The 6,388-nt window shown below is 43.6% G+C and overlaps 1 long non-coding RNA gene across 1 annotated transcript; it reads left to right on the top strand.

Annotated features, from left to right (window-relative positions):
- Positions 1-2,567: 2,567 nt before the first annotated feature.
- On the top strand, positions 2,568-4,960 carry LOC127313818 (uncharacterized). Its single transcript, XR_007859213.1, has 2 exons — positions 2,568-3,139; positions 3,610-4,960. It is a non-coding gene; the product is annotated as an uncharacterized lncRNA (long non-coding RNA).
- The last annotated feature ends 1,428 nt before the right edge of the window (positions 4,961-6,388 follow it).

Here is a 6,388-nt window from a genome sequence, read left to right as displayed (position 1 = left end):
TGAATCCATATATGCATATAATGACGCGCATGAGGAGAACACCACAGAGAGACGTATATTAATTTCGCTATTGTTTTCATCAGATTTTTTTCTTCCAGCAAAGCCTTTGTGAAGAGCTATTAATTGGACGCCCAGTTTTCCTACACAGATTAAGCAAGAGATTGTCTTCTCGTGCGGGCTAGATGGTTCATTTAACATTGTTATTTTCAGCATTTCTGTAGCAATCTTGAAGACGTGACAGAGCATGAGGACAACACCGTAGGGAGGTATGTTAAGTTGGTTGTTGTTTTCATCAGAATTTTCTTTATGCAAAGACTTTGTGAAGGGCGATTGGATGCCACTTTTCTTACACCGCTTAAGCACGAAATGGGGTAGTATTAGTCTAGCTTAGCGGGCTTACGATAGGTGCTTAATGATTAGGATCCATTATGTTCATATCCATAATATTGTTCGGTGCAGCAATATAGTAAAGCATTACCTGGTTTTACCATTTCTATGTAGATGTGTCTGACATTTGCAATTGTACGCCGATAAGGCAATATAGGTGCTAAAGAAAGGTCTTGTCTAAGAGTTTATTTTGTTATACTTGATATACCAAATTGCTCATGTTACTTGCTGCACATATCTGTTGACCATAACTGATTTGTTTTGATTTCCATATTATCCTAGGTGCCCCAAATATTGTTAGCATTGTTGCATCTGGGCTGCCACAACCTCGGTGGTTGCACCACACCAGGTATGCCTCAACTCCATTTCTTATGAGTTTTGGCTACCTTTTTGGTTGAGATATAGAAGAAACATGTGCTTCTTGATTTTTGTCAAACTTTGGTTTAAATTCACTATTTAATTCGCTTCAGTTCCGAATTTGGAATATAGAAGTAACTGAAATATCCGCCGCTCAAGAAATCACTTTAGAAGTGATAGGTAACATCAAACCACCCCACCTCGCACACACAATCCATACATGTACTTTTCATGTATTTTCGGTATTATTATATTTAGTTTTTGTAACTTCGACATAATTGAACTATTGAAGTGAAATAATCCTCGCAGATTGTGAATGCTAGCCTTTAACTTATTTGGTAAATGCAACACGATTTCATTCTTGGATAATTTACTATGATGCTTTGTTATTTCAGTACGTGTGCCATGGTGGTTCTTGTGAGCAACGTTGTGCATTTTCCAGTTTGCTTTTATAGAAGATGCAGTGTACATGGTTTGATCTCCGAAAAAGTTTTACACCCAGTTTTGTGGTACTTTGTGTTTTTCTGTGTATACACGATTGGCAGTTAACTCATCACGTAACTTGTTCCCCGTGCATGCTCCTGGCAACAGACCATGGTCAATACTAATGTACATCAGTTGCCAAAAGTATGATGCTCCCTCCTTGTTGTGTATGATGTATGGAGATGATACAAATGTGCACTATTCACTCCAGGAAGGTTGTGATGTTAAAGGGGTCTGTTAGTGCTTGCATGAGTAATTGAGTTAGTGGTTCAATGAGTGCCTGCATGAGTACTATAGGGAAATTCAGAGGTCAAAACATTGGCTAAACAACATGATAACAGGGCACTAAGAATGATGGACGTGCTACTCCTGATAAACTGAAAAATGTACTGCCGCTATATGACTATTTACTGACAATAGTGCTGCTGAATGATGGATGGACATCCGTTGGTTGTGTAGTCATCTTTTTGTCCCAATGAGTTGCAATTGCTCATAGCAAGTTTATTAGTAAATTTCATGCTCGGCGATTGGTTGTCTGAGAGAAGGTTCAATATTGAAATTTTGTAAACTTTATTCGTTCTCGCAATCCTTCTAACAAACATTTTATTCAATCAAACAGCAAATATTAATTTAAACATACCTTGTAGATTGTGAGGTTGCATGCATATGCATGTTCTCATGTTTTACAACCATAAAACAAACTGCTAAATGAAAAACCGTCTATACTACCTTAGTAAGATATAACTATGTATTCATATTCCACCTTATTACTATCTTAGTAAGATATAACCATGTGTCCTTTGATTTCTGGATTTTCCGTATCGTGCATTGTATTTTCTTTGTCTTAACAAAGAACGTGCGTTGCACGTGCAAGCTTACTAGTACTACTCCAACGACTCTGATTCCCCTACAGCGTTGTATGCCGAATCATCCGTTATTTTTGCTCGGGTGCTAATCCCGCGAAACAGTTTCCTAAATCAATGATATCTAAAAAAAGTTTCCTAATCAATCGCCACCTACCACGGGAAAAAGTTCAGCTCGAGGCTATCACCGTTATGACGCTGCCGTCCCATGTTTTCGCTCTGGTACTAAGGGCCTGTTTGGATGGTGCCCGGGTCAGCCTTACCAAAACTGGGGCGCGCCAATTATTTGGCGAAGCTTTTTGCCGCCGCTGTTTCGCCCAGGAGCTGGCTGAAAAGTGAACGCAGGAACCAAAATTTTGGCAGGGATCTAAGAAGTTGGCGTCAATCCAAACGAGAGCCCACGCCCGCAGTCAACGCCAAAATTTTGGCTTGGCAGTGGCCGGCTACGATCCAAACAGACCCTAAGGGCCTGTTTGGATGGTGCCCGGGTCAGCCTTACCAAAACTGGGGCGCGCCAATTATTTGGCGAAGCTTTTTGCCGCCGCTGTTTCGCCCAGGAGCTGGCTGAAAAGTGAACGCAGGAACCAAAATTTTGGCAGGGATCTAAGAAGTTGGCGTCAATCCAAACGAGAGCCCACGCCCGCAGTCAACGCCAAAATTTTGGCTTGGCAGTGGCCGGCTACGATCCAAACAGACCCTAAACTTCCCACACCGACGACGCGCTCGCCGGTGTCCGCACCTGACTACCCAACCGCATCAGAGACGCCGCCACTGTAATCTCCTCCCGCCGCCGAGTCCCCACGCCCGACTACCCCAAGTACAGCAGAGACACAACTGCCGCAATCTCCGTCGTAATCCCCGTGTCCGATGTCCCACGCGCCGGAAGTCGACGAACCGCACACCAACGCTATGGCCGTCAGCTTGGTCACTCCGCCGTCCTTCCGCCATCGTCCACAGCAACCTTGCCTCACCACGGGAGCCCGCCCGTTCACTCTGCCGTTATCCACTGCGTTGCCTGTTGATGATTGAAGCTCAACCACTCTGCAAAGGTAAAAATATCCACACCTGAATTTCTACAGGAAATCGACTTCTACCTTGAATTGTTACAGTGATGAACATGGATGTATTTAGAAGAATCACTTTTTTCTGATTAAGATCCTTCCCAGGTATATTACTCCGTAGAATTGATTTTGTCTGACATCAAAAGCGTGCATATGAATTCTTACTGATGCATTTGGTATGTACCTTTTGTGCGTGCACGAGCATTGTTCTGAACTGATGGATTTGTATTCACACAAAAAACTGATGAATTTGTGGAGCATGCGTGATAACCAAATGTTGGTTACCATGGGACCGTGTACACCATCGAGTTATTGATTTCACCTTCACCTTCACCTTCGTCCATGGAACGAGGAGTTGCAATTTTGCAGCGCATCTTTGTGGTGACCAAGTCTGTAGTCCGTCATGTATATTGTTTGTGTATGGATGGATAATCTAATGCCCTGTTGATCCCTGGCAGGATCCGTGTGCGGGAAACACCTCAAGGCTCTCCATGGGCCTCGGCTGCTGATGTTCGATGGCATGCACGCCAATGGAGCCGGACCGGCATGGCTGCATCATCCTGTTAGACCAGGCAGAGGTAATTTGCAGGTGGCTTGACAATCCCATCCTTGTTCAAGGAATGCATATTGTTATTCAGTTTGTGAAATCATTAAAGAGGAAATAATCAAATGGATGAAATATTAACCGACTGTTGTATCAGGTCTACATCTCATGAAATTTTTGGCAAAGAGAAAACTACTGATTAGTGGGATTATCTTCAGATATTTGTTGAAGCATGCGTAAAAGTAATCTGATATTGATCTTATGATCTTTGAATTTTCGTTGTGCATGGCCCTCCTCCTCTCCAAAAAAACAAGGGAAGACTTGTGTCCCTTCCAAAACTGGCTGGTGGAGGAGATTAGCTTCGTTAGATGCTTTGCCTGTGCTGATGCTGCCACTTCATTTCTTAATAATGATAAGAGGCAGTACTGTTTCAGTATATTGTTGCTTAGTTAGGGTGACCTTAAAGTTTAAACATGCAAAGTGGGGAATACATTAAGGAGGGGAGGAGGGGCATATACTTTATTTGCGTGTACAGTGATGTTCTGAATTTCATGCCAGGTAAGTGTACTTATAAATTATACTGGATTGACGATGACAACATGCAAGGGTTTGATCGCTTGATTTTATATTATAATTTCTAATGTACTAATGGATGGGATTGAATTACTTAAGTTGACAACTGATTAGTTTCTAGCAAATTGGGATGAACTGTGGGAATATCTTTAAATTTTCATACACTAGATTTTCATATTCATGTGTTGATTTTTAAATTCATGACTTCAAATGATTCGAGCCCGCCTTTTTATCACAAAAATGTTTTGCAAATGGTTGCAGAAGGCTCGTCTAGGATAATTTGTTCACCACCTTGAGATGTTGATGGCCAACATTAAATAGGTACAGTAGAAGACTGTTCCGACTTTGAAGAACCCATTGGACACAATGTCTTCATACGGGTGAGATTGGGAAGGAGATAGAACAAGAGAGTGTTGTGAGAAGAAGCGGTAAAATAAAGATTGTGATGCATTACGCACTTGAAAAGTCCCAGAATTTTATAAATACATAACATAGATGTACCAATTGATAATGTGGAGAGGATTGAGAAATAGAAATGAACTCTCATTCGTTTGGTGTATAGATCATACTGTCTCTCTAGACGCCATGGTGCTAGACCGACAGTGCAGGGTGCTGCTACACCAAAGGGTGTAACTGTGATGACATAAGGCACAACCGAACTGGGGGCATGAGAATACAAACAATTGAATTGATGCTCTAATCAGTTGCAAAGATCTTTAATATCTCTTTGAAAGCTATTATGTGAAGCCACCGTCTTGAGAATGGAGAGCGAGGGAAAACTTAGTCGGCGAAAGATAATTGTTGGGTTGTTCTCTGTGTATATGATGCTGAATTATATGGAATTATATTTTAAGAATAGTAAAAGCATATGATGGCGAATTCTATGGAATTACATTTTAAGAAAAGTGAAATATATTTGTGTCTAGAACATTATGTGGCTATTTGATTGTGAATTTTCATGTATGCATTATTTACAAGTGCGGATAAAAAACTTAAGCAGATCGTAGCAACGCACGGGCATTCAACTAGAATTGCAGTTACATCTGCCCTTATGCCGCTTGTGACATTGTTAGTATCCAAACGTAGTGCACAAATTAGCCCAAACTCCATTTTTTTTCTCATGTATCCATCGAACCAAAAGCAGAAACAGCGAAATTTTAATGCAAGCAAATAATCACGCCCATACAGAAAGCCGCGGAAATAAATCGACCCAGCAGCACAAACTCCAGCAAGCAGCAAATTTTCCTCAAAAATAAAACAAGCAGGAAATCGCCGCAAAAAAACAGAGATACGTACTGTAGGAGCAGAAGGCAGCATACATACACGTACGGTACGGTGGCGCACAGAGTGGTGGTCGCATCTGGGATTCCGGGGGTCCGCACTGCTTCGTACTCGACCACGCGGAGACAGAGAAACAGTGCCAATGCACCGACTGGCACCACGTGGAGACCGAGAAATAGTGCCATTGACCCAACCCTACCAGCTCGCTCCAATGCGTGGCTTCGTCAATTTAAGTAGCAACTGTCAGCCCCAAACCTCCACATAGCTTCCTCCCCTCCACTCCACCTCTCCCCTTTCCTCTCCTCTCCTTTAGCATCCCCTTTAGTATAGAGAGGGGGAGGAGATTGATCCGTCGGTCGGTCCGCCCGGCTGGGAGGCGGCGATGGCGCCAAGGAGGTGGGAGATTCAGCGGATAGAGAACACGCCGAGGCGGCAGGTCACCTTCTCAAAGCGCCGCCGGAGCCTCTTCAAGAAGGCCAAGGAGCTCTCGGTCCTATGCGACGTTGATGTAGCGCTCATCGTCTTCTCTTCGACCGGCAAGCTCTCCCAGTTCGCCAGCTCCAGGTGGGTTTTGAACTTTTGATCATGATGTTAAATAGTTAGCTATATCTCCGCTATGGTGAGGCTAACTGCCCGGGCTATCGATGTTTGGAGAGGCCGCCTCGGCACAAAGCGGGACGCTCCCTTGCAACAGCCGCAGCAGCCGGCGTTGGTTCACGCGCCGCGCCTTCCCCCGAGCCGCCGCGCGCAATTTTTTCGTTCTTCTCCGCATCACGTTCGATATCACGCGACGTGCTAGCGAGACGGATCGCTGTCGCCTAGCGCTCAGCATGTACAAT

This window comes from Lolium perenne, chromosome 1 (assembly GCF_019359855.2).
Source record: "Lolium perenne isolate Kyuss_39 chromosome 1, Kyuss_2.0, whole genome shotgun sequence".
Taxonomy (NCBI): domain Eukaryota; kingdom Viridiplantae; phylum Streptophyta; class Magnoliopsida; order Poales; family Poaceae; genus Lolium; species Lolium perenne.
The sequence above is the reverse complement of the archived record's forward strand: the minus strand, read 5'-3'. Positions and strand labels throughout refer to the sequence as shown.